The following is a 23904-nucleotide window of genomic DNA, read 5'->3' on the forward strand; positions in this document are numbered from 1 at the left end:
ATATTCAACAATGGCTTCGCCTACCAGAAGTGGACTTCTTGGCCCCGAATGAGGAGGGAAGAACTACGCTAACTCTTAAAAAAACAACTGGATTGATTCGAGGGCGTGTGTCGGAAATATAGAGGCCTACAACTCGACAATGCATTTTTAACTAGAGCCATGGCACTGAAGCAAGTGCTTAAAGGACTCAGATTATGGAAGTTACCAAATGGGATAGATGAAGGCAGACAAGCATACAAAGAACTTGTGGATCTATACAACAAAACAGGGTTTCAAACAATGGACATTATTATTAAAAACAATCAAAGTAAGTTGTTGGCACTTGAAAAAGAAGTTGTCTCTTTAAATGATAGTATTGTGAAAGATCTATTGTTTTTTCAATATGTGAAAAGTTATCAAAGAGTATTGACAAATTTGGATAAATATGTTGACAAAAGTGTTAAAATTAAGATAAGAAAATTATCTAGGGATATGCATGAATATAAAAGTAATACAGTCTATCCCCCCCCCCCCGGTAACAAAAGGTGGGGAGTAAAGGCCAAATACAATGAAAGCACAAGTGTTTATATGAATGATGAACACAATGATAGTGTTTTTGGGAATGATGATGTTGACTTAGAACAACAAGATTTTTTAGATCAACCCCCACAGTTGAGGAGGTCAGAATGCCTACAAAACAGGAGGGAAGGGTTGGAAAGAAACCAGTATTATGCCGGACGGCAGCAGGATCAACCACAACAGAAAAACACAAAAAAGAAGGGACAGTGGTCCAGCAATTACAACAGGAAGAGACATTAATTATGGACAATATTGTGGAAATATCCACAGGTGACAACAGGCTGGTGTTTGCTTCTGATGATTCATTGTTTGTACCTACTAATGTTGTGCCTACTTTAAAAGTTTTTAAAAAAGCGGGTTTTAATGTGTACAACTACAGTGCCATGGATATAAAAGAAGTACATCATGATTTATTGAGTAAAGGCTTTTCTTTTGTTCCTGAACATAAGGTAAACATAGTTTATGTCTATTCTATTATTAGATTGTATGCTAGACAGTTAAATTTGGCTGCTTTTTTTAAAGATTGAATTGAAGTAAATAATGCAGTGATAAATGATCTAAAAACAGGTGGCTTAACTAGAAAAAGTACTTTCATTCCACCCTATAACAGTGAAGTAGCATTATTTGAGAAAATGTGTATTGGAGGGTTAATGAATGTCATCAAAATGAAGTGTAAAGCTTATTATGAAGACAATTTAAATAGAAGTGAAAGAGATGCCCTAATAGAAATGGCGGCAATAGTGAATTAAGAATTATAAAACCAGATAAAGGTGGTGGGGGGCTGTTATAATGTCCAGATTTGATTATATAACTAAAATGCAGGAAATTCTGGATGACCCCACCACTTATCTTTGAGTTTCCCAAAATGAGGTAAATATAGCCTACCATAGGATAGATTTGTTTTTGTTGGATGCATTACATCAAGGAGTAAAAAATTGTGAAGATTATAGTTTCCTTAAGGTTGATTACCCAGTCACCCCTGCTGTGTTTGGAATTCCCAAAATCCATAAAAATTTGTACGATCCACCATTTAGAGCCGTAGTGTCATCCAAGGGCTCTAAAACTGAGCCCATGGCAGCCTATGTGGATAAAAATACACAGCAGGTGGTGGCTGGGGCTCAACATATTTTAAAGGACTCCTGGCATTATTTGCAAAGGCTTAGTAATTTACAAAAAGGAGATATTGAATGGTCCTTCCTAACTATTGATGTAGTTAATTTATTTACAGTCATACCCCAAGACGAAAGAATAAATTATTTCACTGAAAGTTTAGTAAAGAGTAAAAGTTTAAGTAATGATAAATTACATTTTCTAGTATCTTGTATGGAGACAGTTTTTAAGAACAACTATTTGATTTTTGAAGGTGAGATCTTTCATCAGATTTCAGGAGTGGCAATGGGGGCAAAGTGTGCCCCCAGTTTTGCCAATTTAGTTTTGCTCCATTGGGAGGAAGAATTCGTCCAGAATTCTGTATATAAAGAAAAAAAATTATTATACAATCGATTTCTGGACGATGTTCTGATCCTGTGGAAAGGAAGTGAAGAAGAAGCTATATCCTTTATTGAATATCTTAATGCTACTACCAAGTTTTTTAAATTCACCAGTAAATGGAACAATGAAACAATAGATTTCCTGGACATAACCTTAACCAAAATTGGTGATGTTGTTGAGAGTAAAATATGGAGGAAGGAAACATGTAGTAATTCCTTATTACATTACCAAAGTTGTCACCCTATTCGCCAATGCAAAGGAATAGTGAAGGGGCAAATGGTAAGGCTGTCCAGATTAATTAGTGATAATAAAGTACGGAAAAATAATTATTTACATTTGTTTGGGATGTTTTTCGAAAGAGGGTATACCCTTAAATTGTTGATTAAAATACGTAAAGAAGTATTAAATAAGAGAGACACATTGTTTCCACCTATACTTAGGGTGAATAACATAGAAATTTTGAGGACATTAAAAAGAAAACATTTCAATGATTCAAGAGCTTTAGTTTTAAAATACAACAATCAGATAAAGGAGATAGAGGAACTAGTACATACAGCTTGGGATGTTTGTTTTGGTTGGTAACTCAAAAATATGTTTGGTTATGTTCCCAAAATACTGTATTCCAGGGGAAGAAATATTAAAGAATTTTTAGAACAACATATTCCCAGAAATACAATATCGACAATGAACAGATGTGGGGCTTGTAGATATTGTAGATTCGTTAATGATGGACCCTATGTAAGTGTACAGGGTTTTAATAGGACCATCCCATGCCCAGGTAGGGTGAATTGTAACACCCAAAGGGTGGTTTATCTAGCAACGTGTACCAACTGTAATGCTTTCTACATTGGTAAGACTATCTGAAGGTTAAAAGACTGGATAGGTGAACATCTTAGGGCCATTAAAATCATGATTCTCATAATGCTTTATATTCACATAGTATAGTTTGTACAAACTTAAAGAGATTTTTATTTTTGTCATAGATAGGGTGTTGATAAATGAAAGAGGAGGTGATGTAAAATTAAAAGTGGAATTATTAGAATACAAATGGCAAGTTATGTTGAATGCAACAATGTCACCTGGATTGAATGACTTCATTTCACTACGACCCATTTTGTGACAAAGGGCACATATACCCCGGGATTCATGAAGCTTGCACCAGGCGCAGGCGTAGTGTAGGTGGTATAATGCCAAATATGGCCACCGAGCGATTCGGGTACAATCCAGTTCCACGTGCACTACCAGCATACGCCAGATCTGCGCAGCCCTCGGCTCAGGTATGCTAATCAACCCATGCGCAGTACTGCACCATGCAAATGAAGGTACATAGCAATTCATTAAGTGGTGCAGGCGTAGCGTAAGCCCACAGAAATGTAAACCAAAAAAAATGGTTTACATTTTGCCAAACAGAACATCGGAGCTATGAAAGTGGACCAGACTCATGTATTACAAAGTTAACGTATGCCAATGGCTAAATATACAGCCAATGGCATAAGAAAAGATGCACAACACCTAAAAAACAAGTCCACAGTAACACAAAGTACAACCGCAGGGCATGTGTGTGCAAATGGGAACACAAGGAAATACAAATGTCATAAAATCACAATGTAATACAAATCATGATTTCACCATAATACGCAATGGTATGCATGGTACACCACAACCAAGCTGCAAGGGTTGCTGAGGGTCTGTGACAGTGTTTGGCATGGTAACAATGAATTAGTGGTGAATGCTATGCAAATGAGGCAAGTAATAGTGAATCGCAAACGTCCCGCCGGACTAAGGATGTACCATACGGCGCAGCGCTACAACACCGAGGAGAGGTTTGGTGGTATGCATGACATCAGCAGTGGGGTGTGCCACCATAGCTGTAAGCACATTGGAGCAATGCAAATCCGGGCTGCCTGTTGCTAAGCAAAGCCACAGGATAGGGTTGGGGATGTAGGTATGGCATCGTTTAGCTGAGAGCACATATGGTGCCCAAAAGCGCATGTGTACATGGATGAAAATGTGTCTGAAACCCGGTAAGCGGACGCACGCACCGCACACCATGGCTCAAACAGGAAGGTTAGGGGAAGAAAATAAAGAAATGCTGCAGTAGGGTAATTGGAGTACAACTGAGCAATTAACACCTATTAACTCATAGTGGGCAATCGACGGTAGATAACAAGTCTGCTCGCAGCAACCTGCAGAACAGGATAGGGGAGGTGTCGGATTGCAAAGAAAAGAGAACTGTCATAGCAGAGCAAAGCAAACCTGCAGTAGATCGGCCATAGAACACATTTCGCAAGATAAGCCAGGTTTTGGAAAGTACAAAAGAAAGCAAGCTGCTGGACGCATGCCAGAAAATGGGAGGGGAAACATTAAGAAATGTTAAGGGAAGGGCAAGAGGTAATCCATGGCAACTAAATGTAATTCAACACCAAAGGCACCACAATAACAGTACCTCTGGCAAAACACTTAAGATACCTTGTAGCTCCGATTGTACATACACACCCTATGACATCATCAGTGTTCAAAGCACAATAGTATAAAGTGTGAAGGCACCTCACACACACCTGTGTATTCCCAAACACTGCACCATTGGTGTAAACAGATGGGGAACTTTTACAATGTACATGTTGGGAGCTGCCATAGCTGTGATTCATCACCATGTGTTAGAGACTGAAGGTGTTGTGGAGGATGATGCTAACAACCACCGCAGGCCCCGGAGGAGGAGAAGAGTGTTCAGACCAAGGGTAACCTACCAGGGGCTACATGATCTGGAGATAGTAGAGCATTACAGGGTGGACAGGGACATCTTTCAGCAAATAGTTGAGCTGTGCCGGCCACACCTGAGATCTAGAAACAACAGAGGGGAACCCATCCCAGTGGACACGAAGGTATGTGTAAGCTTGAGAATACTAGCCACAGGTACCTTTCAAAGGCTAACTGGAGATATGATGGGGATCTCACAGGCATCAGCATCCAGGGTACTACACCAGTTCCTGGATGCCATGTTACCACATGCCAATGAGCATATATACTTCCCCTGAACTCAGGAGGAGTTGGCCAGCAATATGCATCTCTTTCACCATGTAGCACACTACCCGGAGGTACTGGGTGCGATAGACTGCATGCACATACATATCAAGTCACCACCCGGTGAGCATGGTAGGTGCTACATAAACCTCAAGGGATACCACTTCATCAACTGCCAGGTCGTGTGCAATGCCCAGGGCATTATCATGGATGTGTGTGCTGGCAGCCCTGGAAGCTACCATGACTCCCACATCTGGCATGCCTCACAGCTCTATCAGGTATTTGTCAGGGGGGACATCCCACATGGCCACCTTGTGGGGGATGCTGGCTAGGCACTGGAGCCGTGGATGATGACTCCCATCAGAAATGCATACACACTCATGCAAGAACACCATAATGAGGCACACGCACAAACCAGAATCATCATAGAGAGTGTGTTTGGGATGCTGAAATCACGGTTCCGTTGCTTGGACATATCTGGTGGAGCCTTGCAGTACTCTCCAGGCACGTGTGCCCACATCTTCATAGTATGTGCCATGCTACATAATATGATCCTGCGGAAACAGCTGCAGCCGAGACATAATGGTGAATGGCCTCACAGCCCACCCCAATTGCCAAGGCCATCACAGGCACAGAGGGATTCAGACCATGAACACCCTGTGCCAGCCTCAGTAGGCAGATGGAGGTGTGCCCAATATGCCCATGCCTTGGCAAAGAGGGAACGTATAGTACATACACTGACAGTGTAGGCCCCTATGGACTGACACACCTCTCCACCTGCACACACAGTAAACTGGATGGCACACACACACGACTACCTGTAAATTGTAATGTATAGGTGGCCTACTGTGTGAATCCTACATAGGCAGCCCTCAACCATTGCACACACAACAGCTATTGGAACAAGGAATGTCAACACCTGAACAGTAGACACACCTAACAGCATATGTTGATACTGTATGTATAGGTTCCTAGGTACATCGGTAGGTACATGCCTGATTGTCAGAGGCCATTCATCAACTGAGGCAAACAGTGTCTGCTGTCACCACCACATCGATTAACCGACTGTCCCTCAGTAGAGCAGAGCCAATTGCGGGATCCATATGTGTGTAATCACTGTTCCCCACACACTCTGCATGGATTCCCTGGTGTGTTAATGAGGGGCTCCATATAATGTAATCAGGGATGCAGTGGCAAAGCATGGGGAGTACCCATGACAGGTATCTGTCACCCCAGCATGCTCCACCTATGGTTGTGTGAAGGTGTAGCACATTATAGTGTGTGGCTCACTGTGACATACATTCCCAATGCTGGAGCACATCCATTAAACATCACTTGGACATACCATTAATTGGTCTCATCCATATGTAAACTAACTGAGTTACACATTTGACTGCATTATGGAGTAACAGCCGTAGTACAGTCCACATACAAAACACCATAACACGTGTACAAATCCCAGATGCCCAAGTGGTAAATGCACTGACTGTCGTGCATGTTCTTGGTTGCACGTCCTGCAAGGAACGTTACGTAATCCCGAAGGCACGAATAATGGATGTTGGATGCAGGTCATCAGATCAGGTTTAGCACATGTTAGTGGTTTATGTGTTGGCAAGTGCTGGTAAGCGTCATTTAAACATGACTATACGGATATGCGCGAAACAGGGCTAAGCTTTGCTAAATATTGTGCAGATCACGGTCAACGATGTCCAGAACAGGTGAAACTAGCATTATTCACCCCTGTACTAATAGTGCCTGCTCTGAAGGGTAAAATGACCACTGCCAGGAGTAGAACATGCATTCATGTACACAATCACCTAACACTAAGCTACCCGAGATGTACCAACAGCAGGTGTGTATTGTGACAGGTTAAAACACAAACGTGCAGAGTCCAGGAAACAGTATACACCGACATGTACACAATGAAAGGTGTATTCTCCCTCTCACTCTCTGTCTCTGTCTCTCTCTCTCTCTATAGATATATATATATATATATATATATATATATATATATATATATATATATATAATAGAGATAGAAAGGGTGATAGAGAGATATATGTTGATATATACGGATTCACCAATATCTGCAAATATATAGATAGGTCAGTGACATGTACACAACCATGGAGGTACAAATAAATAGGATACTGCCAGCTATCGAATGTTTCGCATACCAACACGCATAATCATGAGGCTTAAAGACCACAAGACCACAGTAACGGAACACTAGAACCACGAGTAATATTATCACGATGTTAAGGGACATTTAGATATCGCTGCCGGTGCTGCGGTCCAGGTAGGTACTGTGTTCAACTGTGTTTGTGATTGCTGTAGTCTGTGTAAGTGTGTGTTGAGGGTGCCGTGTGCATTTCCGTGGGACTGTAATGTGTGTGTGTGTGTTTGCATCATGTGTCGGTTAGTGCTAACTCAGAGGTAGATCATTACGGTAGGTGTGGTCATAGCTGGCCGTAGGCATACAGTTACCACATGTCCCACTTTAAGAGGGACAGCCCCTCCCTGGGCAGTTGTGTCCTGACAACAAATATTAAAAAGGGCAAATGTCCGAGATTGTAGGACATAATTATGTCCCATATATTATGTAATAGTTGCATTAAATAGTTGTTCCTGTATCTAAAATACGTAAATGTTACATGAACCATAAGTAGCTAAAGTGCTACAAGAATAAGTATGTATTTAGGATAAAAGTATGTTCTATCCTGTGTACTGACCGTGGGTATGTGTCGGCCTGTAAACACCGATGTGTGTCCTGCAAATGTCCCACTATGGCCATTTGAAAAGGTGGCAACCCATGCCAAAGAGGTTCAGTCACCAACACAACTGCAATGAGTGCAAATATCTGTGACAGAAATGCACGGGACAGCTGTCATTTAGTAACATTCTCTTACATATCGATGTATTTCCAGAGGTATTGAAGTATCAACCTCACCTGCATGTTATATAGGAACCAATTAACAATGGCTCAATGTATAAGCCTGCAACAACCATAGTTTTAGTCTACTAAATGATAGGTCTTCAATTAGGGAAGGAGCCCACACACATATATGGAATATGTAGAAATGCAGTCCCAACAAACCTGTATATGCTATGTACACCCACCTACATCTCCCCCACACCCGAAACAATTGCAATACAGACTGTAGTAACATCACAAACATCCACTCACTCAATTACATCTGCAGAAGTGTTAACATACCTTGTGAGAGACACATTTGTAATGGCACCATGTGAAATCGTAGCTGTTGTATAATGGAACAGACGGCGATGTTACAGGCTTTGCTTGCAATAGTCCCTTATCAGACGGTTGAGATGACAGGTACACTCACATGTAGAACCACATACTCTGGCCATCACACACAATCCACGGGGGACATGAATTCAAAATATCCGTGTCTCTCCAAATAGCAGTTGCAATTCCTCACAACAAAACACATACAGGCCGTCTCCCCGAAGGTAGAGCAAAAGGGCAATGCCCAAGTGTAGAATTCAATTATACCCCACCGTTGCCACGTAATTAGCAAATGGAGTAGCTGCACAGCTGATGTGCATGTAATAATTTACTCAGGAACACCAGTTGGTGGCAGGATACCACATGTTACAGGTATCTACGTATATAAGGATGCCTTGCCATACATTCAAACCGTATGCTCATACCATAGAACAGTAAACGTGTAAGAGAGATATTTACGAAGACTCGGAACGCTAACAAGGTATGTAGAACACTCAGTATGTTAGTGTATGTAGAGCCTGTCTTGTATTAATTAAAGTGTACGCAATGCATAAAGTGGGAAAAGGTATTATGTAGTGATGTCTTGTTGAGTATAGTAATGCTTGTAGAAATTGTGTGTCCTGCTGTGGGCCACAAGGTAAACATGTCATACACCACAAGGGATGCTACATGAGGGCATCAAACACAACAATTCCACACCACCCGCTGTCAGTGGTAGGGTTTGTCCAACAAGTATGTGCCATAGCAGGGGATAGTATATGTTGATATACTGTCACAGAAAGCATGTGCATGGGCATATAACGAGAATAACATGCCTACGGTGGTCCTGCTGTGCAAGTATGCTTTGCATTATGGGATAATGTTTAAAATATGTGTAATGTATAGTATTGTAGGCAGATATGTCAGATATTTTACACAGCATAACTGTTATATCATGCAAACAAAAGGTATGTCTATTGGCATGTACTATACACAATAACAGGATACATATGGCTTGTAGTCACGGGACACTGTAACAGCATGATAGCTATTTGAAATGGAAGCACTACTCAATTATCCATGCACAAAGGACATGTAATAGTTTCACAGGTTCATAGTTAGGTACTATGCTGTCTGGCCAAGTACATTTGTAAGCCCAACTACAGTGTTTTCACTGGCGGCACCTCCCTATGGTAGTGTCCTGTGTCTGTGAACAGCAGAGCCATGTGTTACTTGCACCTGTGTACAGTACAGCCACTGCAGTGATCCCTGGCATACATGGGTGTCTCCCATTCACCCATCGAGGTATCTCATGAAGAGTGCTAGTGAGTGTCCCTGCTTGATGTACATAGGAATCAAGTTCCAAAGCGTAGTGAGTGTCTGGTTCAGGAATGTATCCCTCAAGCACGTCCCACTCATCGTTGCATTTGTGTACATATCCATGAGCATGTTGCTCTCAGTGGCTTTTGCTTATGTTGCTTATGTAGAGTATATCCATCAATATTGTTGTGGACATGGGCCCTGTATGTTCGGCAGAGGTCACCCCTGAGTATGCAGTATGCAAATGTGTACAGTTGGGGTGTCTGTAGTTGTGCCGCATACGTCATCCTTCGGAGGTCAATAATCCTCATGGTGTGTTAATGTTGTGGTATGTAAAGATGTTGCTGTTCTGTAAGGTACACCCCAAAAGGGGTGTTGTACCCTTGAACATGTGTCATACATCAGGAGTATAGAGGTACAATGAGTGCCTTTGTTCCAGCTACAAACCCATTACAGATAAGGGTGGCCATGTAGAAGGATATCCACGCCACATTGGCAATATGGTTATCAAAGGAGTGGGTGCTATATACGTGTGTACTAAGATCCCGTATAATGTCACATGTATGTAGGGGACTACCACCTATGTGATAGTCAGTGGGTGATTGGTGTAATCCAAAGGGGATGTCTATGCACCTTGTGTCCTGCAGCTTGAGGCCATGTTATCGACACCAGGTATCTGTCACAGTGACACCCTTATGGAGGGTGTCTGTATCAGCTGGTGGATCAATCATGGCTCCTTGTTTGCAGTCGTCTGGAAACCTATTCAGAGAAAGTCCCTCTGTGCTAGCCTGTACCTCACGGAAGCATATACCGAACATGAGGGGCTCTTTGACCGAGGACTGTGGTACACCAAGTGTAACTGAATTACAGTAGGTACTACAGTATGCTACCCTCACTGTGTGGGTCCTGTCCATGATCCACTTTGCATAACATCTCGAGACGTAGGGGTCAATGTGCAGGTGGATGTGTATGTTGTCAATACCAGAATGGAGAATGGTGCTGAAAGCCAATGAGAGGACAATGTAGGCTGTGTGGACCCCCTTACCATCATCAACTACCCTGGCAACTGTATCAAAGGAGTCCACCAGGTGTAGAAGCCATGGTCTGGCCCTAACAAATCCAACCTGGGTGGTACCAAAGGTCTGGAGCCCACCAATGTCTCTGTGAATGACTTCCATGATGATGTGCCCCATAGCCTTGCAGAACAGTCCAGTCAGGTGTATAGGGCAATAGTCCCTCTGGTTCATTGTGGCGCCACCTGTGTGGAGTGTGATAACTGTTGCTGTGTGCCATTCAGGGACCACAATGTCTGATACAAGGCTATTAGTGAATCTGGTGGCCAAGTGGGGAGCCATGTCGTTCTGAGGTTTGTGTAAATCGCAGCCTGGGATGTTGGACTGTCACATGGAGTCTGTGTTCCAGGCCATAGAGAGTGCAGGTTGGAACTACGTAGTTGTGACTGCAGGGACTCTGCATTGTTCCTGTATAGATTTTGGCCCTGTAGGGAGTGAGACGGTGTAAAGTTAGCATTGAACCTATCTGCCAGGATGTTGCCAATATCAGTCGGTTCTGTAATGTTCCTGCCTAACCGTCGTATGTCAGAGCAGATGTGAGTATTGCCATTGAGTACTGACATACCTCCATAATGCTTTGTGGTAGTCCTTGGAATGTGTCACAGTAATGTTCACGTAGCTAGCTTTGGAAGATGTGATAAGGGATCCCAGATTCCTACTGAGGCTGACCAGTGAGCTACCCCACCCATGGGATTGTACTCCACTTTGCAACAGCCTCAACCTTTTGTTGTACATTATGTCCATGGAACTGGACCCCCAGAGTGGCGTCCGTTATCTGGTGGGTACCATCATGGCTCTGTTTGAGATAGCATGATCCATTCAGTCGTGTAAGTGCTGATGAAGTGCACTGGTATATGTTTCAACGTTTGTAAGTACATTGTCCATCTGCACGGGTGTCATGACATTTACTACCGCTGTCATACGACGTCTGAAGTAGGCCTTGTAGAAATCTTGTACTGTGTATTCCGTGAAGGGTGTGTGCTGGGATGTGGATAACAAGGATGAATAGCATACGTTCAGAAACTACCAATGAGGGGATAACCCCCAGGTGTGGAACACCAGTCACATGTTGGTAATGTCCATGTCTAGGATATTGTTGGCCTTGGTGGTGGTGTGTATGGGTTGATCCAGCCGAGTGGAGGTTATGAATCCCAGAAAGCGTTGGCCTAATGTGTCAGTACATGAGTAGGTATCCCAGTTAAGTGTGGGGTAGTGTCATTCTCACATCAGTAGTTCCTGTCTGAACCCTACTGTCCAGTACACCAAGAAATGAGGGCCAGTAACCGTGGGGTATGGTATGGAATCTGTAGCAAGTTACAATGTGTATAGCAGTTCTGGCCACAGTTAGTTGCACATGGATTACCTCTGATGCATTGTGCTAAGTAACCAGCCTGGAGGTGTGTACATCCTTGTGAAATATGGACACACCTCCGCTGTGGGTGTTCCGGTCCTGGTTACATGACTGAAAAGTGTGGTCTGCGTATAACCTGTCAGTGCAGGTGTGCTCTCCGGAGACTAGAAGCAGGTCCCAGTCACTGCAGAGATATCAAAGTGGTCCATTATAAGGATGCCTCGCCTGAGTGCGTTAGAGATGAAGATGTCAAGCATTGAGTAACATTACCCCAGGTTGTGCTTGCCTGTTCCTGTTCTGGTGGTGAATATGTTATTGGAAACTGTCCAAGACAGGCAGTATAGGAGCAGCAAGAGCATTACATGTTATCTGTAATCCCAGGGCCGATAGGTGTAGGTCATCTCTGCCAAAGCATCGTGTTTTGTTGACCATGTCATTCAAAACAGACAGATACTGGATGCCTGTGGAATGACAGCAGAAGCATAGGCAACTGTTGAAGTGAAACATTCAGTCGTTGTACAGTGGTATCAGTCTGGATGAATGCAGAATGCTTCTCAGGGCTTGGGTGATACCTTCTGGGCTATAAGACCAAAGAGCTATTGCATGTCCCTGTACATGTAGTCCAGGAAGTTACATCTCAGGGCAGTCACACTAACATGGAGAATGACAGTCAAATTGTACCTGGTGAGGTGTGGCATGGGTGCATAGGTTATGTTGCGGATACTGTTACCCGACAGCCAGATGTAAGCGACTATCGTCTTGTGTAGCCTGCTGAGTGGGACATCAGTGTGACCGCCTACAGAGTCACCTATGACTGGTGTATTGGGTATGTTATAACACCCTATTGGCTGTAGTTGATGGAACACATGAGTATGTGGGCTATAAGTAATTGGTGTTATGTTTGGTGATGGGGAGCTGCCTCTGTTGCCTACACAGAGAATATGGAGAGGTTCTGCAAATGTCATAGTCATACTATGTGTGGCCTGTGGTGGTGGAGATCTAGTGAGACTATGTGATGAGTGGGGTGTGTTGCAAATGTTTAACATCCCCACATGAATGTCAGGTTCAGTCTGGGTTGGCGAGAGCATTACCCCCAGCATGGCTACATATGTGCATCTCCCACAGTCTGTAGTGTTGTATGTTGGGAGGTGAGTATTGACTGTGGACATGAGACAATTGCTCTATTGCCTCATGTTTGCCATATTCATCATATAGACAGGCAATAACACTGGTAAGTGACACTTGGACATAATTGGCGGCACTGCACTATTACCCTGCTGAGTATGGTCTGCAAGTCTATGAACCTTTATCAACGTAGATGTTAGCAGTACAGATGTAGATGACAGTAAAGATGATTTCACACTGCAAAGCATACCTATGACAGGTCATAGGACATCATCACCCATACTGTGTTCCAGCTACACTGAGTATACTAGATGTACCTTCGTATGTCACAGGAGTGTTCTACCAGTGGCCTGTTGACAGAAGCAACACTACAAAAGGTGTCTGAGTGACATGTGCATATCACACCACTGGCAGCTACAGTAAAACAGGGTTAATGTTTTGTACTCCCCCCTTATTGTAGCTCATACCACACAGACAAATGGGAGGCATCTGCGTATGTAAGGATGTGAATGGCCATGACCTAGGAGCAATAGCTGTCTTAGTGTTGTGGACAACATAGAGAATGGGCTTTGTGGGTGAGGTGTGTGACATATGTGCACAATCTGACAGCTGCTAATAGCATTGTCACTGCTAGGTGAATAACCCTGTACCCATTAACTACCACCTAGGCAGCGTTTAACATTATGGATACTGTGTGTATGGGATGGTGCTGTGCAGTTCACCTCCCTGAGCTGGTGATGTTTCCAGGCCTGTTAGGTAGTCATACGAAGCACCCATGTTATGACAGGGTGCCATCCATGAGCATGGAGATCATTGGACAGGCATACTCAGCACTTGGGTGACCAATATCAGATCACATATCACCTTTAAGGGGTATTGGCCATGCATGGATGGGTGATACCAGCCTTCACAATCCTCACCTCCACTATGCAGCATGCTGGCTACCTTGCATAAAGACATGTGCAACACTGTGATGTTGGACATGCTACACGTACATATCCTGATCTGAAAGACATACGTCATGGACAGCCACCTTCCTAATACAAGGATCGCCACATGCTGGACAGATCCCTGTGCCATACATGTTACATACTCCTGCCATACCATGCAACCCTGTCCATCAAAGCTGCACATGTCATCTCTGTCATACATGGTGCAATGACCGAATGGTAGATGTATCATTAACTGTCTGGATCAGTAATGTGGCACTGATGCACCTGGCGGTGGCAAAATGTCTGTCGGATACAGCTAGAAAAACCTTGCCCGTACATGCTATAGTTGATAACCATCCCTGCGAATAACGTCCGGCTGGCCATTGTCCCATGTGTATCACATGTGCAACACAGGCGATACGTGGTAGGATGTTGAACTGCTGTACAGTGCCGTGTAGATGTATATGGCAAAACACATGCATGTAAAGGTTTCTGTCCACCTGCATTGTCACTGCTCATGTCCATTAAGGCAATGTATGTTTTGATATGTGACATATACGCAGCATCAAGGTCAACAGCATTACAGTGGACACATCCAGGCATGTGCTGATAAGTAAGAACACCAGTACAGGCAAACAGACATGCCCACAACAAGACAGCATTCACATGGAATATGAGCAATGTAATGAGGTGACCCACATATATGGTGATGATATCCAATGCACAATGGGTGTTACATGTGTGTTACACAAACATGTCAGTCGTGTCAGTGTCATGACGATTTGCAAAGACAACTGTTCATATGTACTAGATTTAATACAAATGTATGTGCAGCTGTATCTCTGTACATCTCTGTGATACTGTGACCTGCCTCCATCATTATGTCTTCCAGATAATGCCTCATTCACACCTGCCAGCGTATAGCCACCTGGAGGATGATGCCCTCATACCGTACCTCCATGATAACTATGAGGTGTTGTTCAGCCATGTGCCACACCAAGCCCAGCAGCGTGAAGACCTGTGGCAGGAACTTCGCAGGAGGGTTAATGATGTGGGTGGCCATAACCGCACCTACCAGCAGGTGTGCAGACACTGCACGGACCTGATACAACATGTGAAACAGCATGCCAATGCAATCACTAGGGAACAAGGTAAAACAGGTGGTGGACCACCAACCCAGCCCCCACTCACACCTATCGAGGAGCTACTGGCCAGCCTGGGGACACCCTCAGAACAGCATCCACAAACACTAGCTGCCATCGTGGAGGTGGGTGTCTCCCAACCACCGAGCCTGTAGTTGCCTGGTAAGTCACTACTGCACATATAACTATTATATCCCATTTAGTTGCATGTGTCACTGTACAATATGTAATGTAACATCATATGCAAGGTATGTTTCCACACATGCCGCATACTATAGTATGCTACTCTGTGTATGCACACATGTGCATACTATATGCTATTGTACAGGTGAATGTGTTAACATGCACAGTGCACCCTGTAGCTGTCATACAGTCATGGATAATGTTCAAACTGCTGTGTCACCCCTATACAGGTACCTCTGGCGTGCCACACAGACATCAGTCCATTGCAGGTGAGACAGTTATCAGTATCGGGCATGTTAATGCATAGATCTATTCGCCATGTGGCCAGTTAACACATGTACACATAATGTATGGTCCAGTCACGATATACAGATCGCATTTGTCATCAATCACACTGGCTACCCATGTGCAATATATACAAACTAAATGAAACACCGATATGAAACCACAGTATCTGTCATTGCTAGATGTGTGAACAGCTGTGCATACAATGGTGGAGGTGTTGTTCAATGTAGGAATATGTACTATGCATTGGAACAACACATGTGTGGTACACAAACAGTACCACACAGTGAGCTGGGATATGGGCAGCCCACAGGATTCACCATTGTGAAATATGCCCCTGCAATGGGTGCACACATTGTGATGTACCATCTGACATGTCCCAGACATGTAGTGTTCCGGCTGAAATATTGTCTCACTATCCCATAATACATACCCCACATACCATACATACAACCCTTTGTCTGCATAACCCTATGGACAGTGATGTATCTGACATCTATGGGTGTATATCATATGGGACAACACAGACATGTGAGATAGACGGCCATCACAAACATTTGGCCAACACATGTTCACACATGGCCATGGAGGATGGCCAGAGACATGTAGCAACACACAGTAGATGTGATGTGTATACACCCTGTTGCACATTGTCCACACATGGTCCAACTATAGCCTTTGTTGAATGGTTATATAGTTGATGTGGAACACTGGACATCCTAAAAGCCTGTGCACAGCTTGTGGAGGTGTCACTTAATTCAACCATATAAGATGTGTTGAGCATCATGACTGTGTCATAGCATGACAGTAGTCACCTGTACAGCTTCCACAGACATAGACACCACATCAGGCCACAGATACCGTACATTTCCCTTGCTGCTGTTGGACATCACTGTTAGCCGTGCACCTCGTGTGTGTGGTACATAAATGTCATGTGGGACATGGTGTATTGACAAGTCTGCCATCTGTCGACATGGTTGCCAGGCAGCTAAGACATTTTAGTAGTTGTGCAGGGGTGTCATCCGTAGGTCTTCCAGTGACCTGTCAAATGACACAGCATGGTTTAGTGTGTATACACCTCAGCGACATGGGTCACAATCCACAGTAGTTATGTAATGTGTATGCATGCAGTCATGGCTATGCACTGTGTGTGTATTCCACACTGTATAGCAATATAGATGCCTCATGATGCTATGCAATGGCACAGTGTCTGTACTTCACACTGTATAGCAATGTAGACGCCTCATACTACCCTTCAATGCTCATGCACATCTGCTAAAAGTGCATTCTATCTGTAGGGCATACAGACAGCACTGCAATGTGATACCCATTACACCGCTGTACATGTGTCAGGACACCATTGTGTCAGACATGTATGCATGGGTCATTTCCTGTTTTTTCCAGCCCCCTGCTATAAAGCATGCTTTGGCGGGCTTTTCTGGCATTAGAGAACTTGGCATAGCTCCTCGTGGTCCCCTGCAGAGTTCCTAAGCCAGCAGAGAGCAGAAAAAGCAACTTTCTTGATTATAAGTATTTTTTAAACTTTTTATTTTGCATTTTTCGATCTTTTGAGCTTTTTGACTACTGTTTGTGCCTATATTACTGTTTTATTACCTTATTTTCCTGTTTTTCTGTGCTTAAATTGTTGATTGCACTTGTTGGCTAAAGTTTTGCTTAAAAGTAACAAACAGGCTAATACACTCAAGTGTAGCAGCCTTTGATAGCAATTTAGTCGAAAAACAAAGCATTTACTGCATTTTTTCTGTCTGTTTGCAAAAAAACTAAAAAAAACCCAAAAAAATACGTCTCCTTTCCTAAACGTTCCTAGCTAGTTGTTCCAATGATCAGATTTTGCTGATCCCTGGGCTTTGTATTTGGTCCCTGTGTTCCTCCATTTTCTTGTGTGGCCAGAGGTAGTTTCTTTACTCACCAGTGGGAGTGGGGAGTACTGAGCTGCTTGTTGTCCTCAGAGGAGTGGTTAGAGACAGCAACTAGTAATTTGTTGGCCATTTTGGGTCATTTCCTGTTTTTTCCAGCCCCCTGCTATAAAGCATGCGTTAGCGTGCTTTAGCGCGGAGTTGCCACTGTTGCACACAAGAGCAGCGGCGGTTAAACAAGGCTAAACTATTCAGGCTACCTAAATTCCACTCTTCAAATTTTCCCTTAAAACTACCTTCCTCGAACTGTACTGCTGATCTAACCAGCGTATCCTATAACTAAAAAGTTCATCTCTACTTGATTCCCAAGTAGACTATTCTCTATCTGTAAAGCCTAGCACTTGCTCCTACAGTACTTGCACCTCGATAAAGCACTTTTATTATAGATATTACCCCACCAGCCTAGAACCCACATCCCTCGGAGTCTTTTGTAAGTTTTTTTTTATCTATTACTTCTAGCATGTCGAGGGATCAGTTGCTAGTGTCCTCTCCTGCTCAACTGGTGAACCTGGGAATATTGAAGCAATGTTACAATTGCCTCATGTACACAGACAATCCTCTCCTCCTCCCACAAAACACAAATACATGCGAGAGATGCAACTATACGGCCAAACTGGAGGCTGAGCTCTCTCAACATAGGACTGGCAAGACCAGACAGGAGGAGAAGGTAACCACACACACTACTTACCCAGTCACACATAGTACTATCACAACTTCAAATCATACACATAATCACACAAAGACATACTTGGAGGCTCTGATCAAAAATCTACCTAAACAGCAGAGGCCACCAAAGCAGACACCCAAACAACTACCACCTCAGGACCAAACACATGCAACACATAGACCACACAGTCAGAGTGTCAAACAGTCACAGCCCTTAAGGCCAAACACAACGCCAGACACACTCGTCATTGGTGACTCCATAGTCAGACACACTGACGTCCCGCTCACCAGACTGTGTAAGGTGAAGGTCACAGTAAGCTGCCTGTCAGGCGCTAGAATCCGCCACATAATGCAAGCACTCAGGTCTCTCAACAGCAGGTACAAGTACGACTCAGTCATTGTCCACGCTGGTGTCAACGACCTGAGACGTACCTCCTTGGACTACATGAAAAGAGACATTGAGGAGCTCTCTGATTATGCAGCCCAAGCAGGTATGACCCTGACCTTGAGCAGTATCCTACCTTCACCTAGAATGACGCCACAATACAGTGATAAGATGATCAGCTTTAATAATTGGCTTAAATTCTGGTGTCATTCAAAGGGGATCCAAAGTCTGTCTGCCTGGGATGACATGCTGGACAAGCCACGCTGCTTCACAAGGGATGGCTTGCACCTGTCACCCCTGGGCTTCCGGATATTGGCAAAGGCTCTTGCCACCCCCATAGTGCCTTTTTTAGGCAAGGCTCAAATTCTAAACCTACCACCCTAGAACACAAAAAAGGAAAAAACTAAGGGTAATGCTGCTCAATGCCAGAAGTCTCAATCTCAAGATGCATGCACTCTAGGCCCTTCTCAGTATGGAGAACATCGATGTCTGTGCTGTGACAGAAACCTGGATCAAGACTCCTGAGAGCACCCCAACACTATCAGGTTTCACCTCATATCTTGCGTTCCGGCCCCAAAATCCGGACAACACCAAAAAAGGAGGGGGGGTGTCCATATTCATAAAGGACACCCACACCTCAAGGTTGGTGGCAATGCACGATGCATCGGAGACCATCCAGGTGCAATTAACCATAGGCAAGACTGCTCTGCAATTTGTAGCATGTTACAGGCCACCCTCTCAAACTCAGGAATCTCACATGGCCTTCCTGAAAACACTAGAAGGGATAAATGTATCTCCAAACATCATCATACTAGGTGACTTCAACTACCCTAATATAGACTGGGAACACTACTCAAGCCCAAACACTCTAGCCCAAAGGTTCCTGGAGTTTATAAACTCAAATGCCATGGAACAACTAGTCACCATCCTCACAAGAGGAGAAAACATACTTGATCTCATCATCACGAACATGGGATCACAATGTTCAACACCGGAAGTATACCCCTCACTGGTGAGATCAGATCATAAACTAATCTCGCTGGAGGTCCTCATCCCGCCCCCACCTGAAATAAAAAAGACCACAGTGAAAAACTTCTCAAAAGCCGACTTCACACTTCTAAAAACTAGTGTGGTCTCCTTTAAGGCCCCTGAGCCAGTGGTAAACATTACTCAAACTGCTGAATCACTTACAAATGCCTTCTACCAGCACCTACAGGACTGCATGGATCAGGCAATCCCAAACAAAACTAAGACTCTTTGTACCAAGGGCAAGCATCCAGTCTGGTGGACCCCAGCCGTAAACAAGCTCTACAACAAAAGGAGGAAGCTACTACAAGATAGAGCAAAATCCTTGAAAGGTAAGACGCCTTTGATCATTATAAGTAAAAAACTAAGAGCTCTCATAAAATCATCCAAAGCAAATTTTGAGAGAAAAATTGCCAAGGACACAAAAGACAATCATAAGGCCTTCTTTAGCTATGTTATAAACCTAGGAGGAAACTCCCAGATATGCTCAGAATTAGTTCAAAATGATGTGAAGATTACTGAACCTACACACATTGCCAACATACTGGCTGACAGGTTCAGTGCAAACTTCTCCCCACTCCCCCCCAAAAGGAGAGATATCTATACCAGAGGATTGCAGCCCCCCAAACATCTCCAACGCCCAGGTGAGAACTGCTCTCCCCAAGACAAAAAACACAGCATCCATGGGACCGGATGGTGTCCCCGGCTGTGTGCTCCACGAACTCAATGAGGAATTAAACCTGCAGTTAGGACAGCTGTTTAATCTTAGCATCACCTCAGGATACGCATCAAGGAGTGGCGCACGGCGACTGTGGTCCCACTTCACAAGGGCGGTGCCTCCACCAACCCTGGAAATTACCATCCCATTAGCTTGACAAGCCTTATCTGCAAAGCCATGGAGAGGATCATAATGGAACTCATAAATAAAGACATAGGGAACTTGCAGACTTTGGATCCAACCCAGTTTGGCTTTGTCAAAGGCAGATCATGCCTTTTAAACTTGGTTGACTTTTTCGAAACAGTCACCAAGGCCATTGATGAGGGAAAGGCAGTCCATACAGCCTACCTTGACCTGGCAAAGGCCTTCGACACAATACCCCACTCAGGTATCATCGAAAAACTCATCAGCTTAAATGTAAACCCATACATCACAAGATGGGTTGCAAACTGGCTAAGTGACAGAACCCACAGGGTCAGAGTTGCTGGTGCCATGTCGGACTCAAAGCCTGTCACAAGTGGTGTCCCACAGGGCTCAGTCCTGGGTCCACTCTTGTTCGGCATCTACTTTTCTGAAGTACAAGCAAACACAGGAGGGTTATGGCTGACAAAGTTTGCAGATGACTGCAAACTGGGCGCCATAGTTGAAAACACTTCTGACACAGATATCCTTCAGAAGGGCCTCACAGAGATGGACAACTGGTGCCAGAGCCATGGCCTAAAGTTAAACGCCAAGAAATGCAGAGTCATACCCTTCGGGAAAAACAAGGTTACCCCTAGCTACCATATAGGTGGCAATCCACTGAGCACAGAAGAAGTCATCAGGGACCTGGGGACCCAGGTTGACACTAGCCTTTCGTTTGACACTCATGTCACTAAAGTAGTCAGGAAAACCTTCTACATTGCCCACCTGATCATGAAGGGATTCACATCTAGATCAAGGGAGGTCATCGTCCCCCTGTACTCATCACTCATTAGACCTATGATTGAGTACAATGCCCCATTCGGAATGTATCTGACCCGACACCTGCAGCAGCTGGAAAGGCCCTAAAAGTTCCTCACCAAAAGGATAAAGGGTCTCAAAAATATGTCTTATGCTGCCCAACTGAAAGAACTCCAGCTCTATTCAGTCTCATACCGCTTGCTCAGAGGTGACCTGTGCCTGACATATAAGGCCATGTCAAACCCAGATTTGATGAATATGCTTCACCTCAAAAAATCTAGATCCCTCAGAACCACAAGGGCGGGAGGCTTAAACCTTGACACGGTTATTAATAGAATGTGCTGGAGGGACAGATTCATCACCCAAAGACTCCCCATGCTGTGGAACAAAATCCCGGTACATGTGAGGCAGAGCACCTCGCTGGCCTTGTTCAAGAGGAATCTTGACCAATGGATGGGAGATCGCAGATATACCCCAGGGATTACTTCAGTGTCACTGCTTGACAGAGGCACAGCAAAATAATAGGCATAGTTTTATTCAAACTAAAGGGGTGGCGAAAGCCACATAACTATTGGCTAGGCTTATAAATGCCCTTGGGCAGATAGCCTAGTATGAACCTATGAACCTATGAACCTATGAACGTCAGCAGATTACATGTCATACTAAATGTTAATGTCAAGGTCACATCAGCCATGTGAACTGTTAACCTGTGCTGGTCCACATGGTGTATCACAGGGATGCATGCTTACTACCATGATTGTGTGAACTGCATGGCTTCTGATATGACACCTGCTTGCTGTTGTGTGCAACCCAGGGATGTATGCTAACTACCGCTATTAATGTCTGAGCTGCATGTCGTCTGCTGTATCACATGCATGCTGCATGCCATCTGTCAAATGGCATGCATGGTCTGTCTCTGTGTCTGTGTCTGTGTGTCTGTGTCTGTGTGTCTGTGTCTGTCTCTGTGTGTCTGTCTCTGTATGCGTCTGTCTCTGTCTCTGTGTGTGTCTGTCTCTGTGTCTATGTGTCTGTCTCTGTGTCTTTGTGTCTGTCTGTGTCTCTGTCTGTCTGTGTGTCTGTGTCACTGTCTGTGTGTCTGTGTCTCTGTCTGTGTGTCTATTGTAATGTAGAGCCTTTCTTTGCATTCACAGGTGATGTAGGTGTGTTACCCTCCTGCAGTCCATCTGATGTTAGTGTCCCCACAGACTCTAGCAGTGATGAACATATGCATGAAGTACAGGCAGGGTTGTCAGGGGCTGAATCTGTGCCAATGGTTGCCATCCCAGCTATGCCCCCCTCTTCCCCTCAAACAGTTCTCATGCCAACACATACCCCATCACCAGTGGCCATAGAGGAAGGACAGTTAGCGTGTGTTAGTTTGGAACAGGAACATGTGGTAACTACAGAAGGTGTGTCTTCACACCATGGTGTCAGTGTAATGACTGCAGATGTGCCCCACAGGCATGTGGCCAGTGCTGCTCATAGGAGGACCTCTGGCAGACATGCACCTGCAGGACAGAGCGCAGCAGCTGGTGTCACCAGACGCATGTTTCAGACTGTAATGGTGGCACAGGCACGTGCTGAATGGCAGAACAGAGAAGGGCAGAGGCTTCAGAGGGCTGCTATCCGTTCTTTAAACAACAACATCCAGGCATTGGCAAATGCTCAACAGCAGATTGCTGATGTTCTGGACAGGCGATTTGGTGACATGGTTGGAATCCTTGACCATGGCATGGCAATCCACGAGCGTGAGCTGTCTGTGCTGGAACATCTGGTAGGAGTGAGGCATAGGCCATGTGGACGTAGGCCAGCTACACCACCTGGTGCAGGTCAACGTGAATGAGCTACCTCACATGCCCGCTCCCACAGTGCTGGTAGCAGTAGCAGTGCAGCTGGTGCTGTGCTGTCCACACCAGGACACAGCAGGCCACATGGACATGGCCCTGGATGTTCCCAGCGGGGACACGGTTCCAGTGGACTTGTGTCATCGGACAGTAGCCAATCTGTACCTCTGCCTGGTAGTGCCTGTGCAACCCCTGGCAGGCACAGGTTACGTGGCCATGGCCGGACACAGTGAGCTGTACATCCTGGTCTGTACAATCTGGAGCTGTCAATAATACCCCTGTGTAGGCCGGACACATGGCAGAACTGTGTGCAGACATACACGCACACAGCAGAAACATCTGTAGGGCACCACAACACCCACATGCATAACAACCACACATGTCCAATCAGATCACCGGCCCTAACCCACACACATAATGTCATCCACTGGTGCAGCCTATGCCCCTGGCAAACATTATCACCCTGTGCATATGATGATGCCTGTGCTGCATCCCTGTCATCCACACCATCGGTGAAGGGACGTGCTCATATGGTCTGATGCACAGGGTGAACAGAATAGTGAGATAAGTGTATATTACATTTGTTGTGTACTGTTGACACACACCAGACATACCATGTAGTACAGGTTTAGAATGCATTGTTATATGTTCACAGTATGTGTCTTGGTAACAACAG

Source organism: Protopterus annectens, chromosome 17.part0, assembly GCF_019279795.1.
Source record: "Protopterus annectens isolate FY-2018-M chromosome 17.part0, PAN1.0, whole genome shotgun sequence".
Classification (NCBI taxonomy): Eukaryota; Metazoa; Chordata; order Ceratodontiformes; family Protopteridae; genus Protopterus; species Protopterus annectens.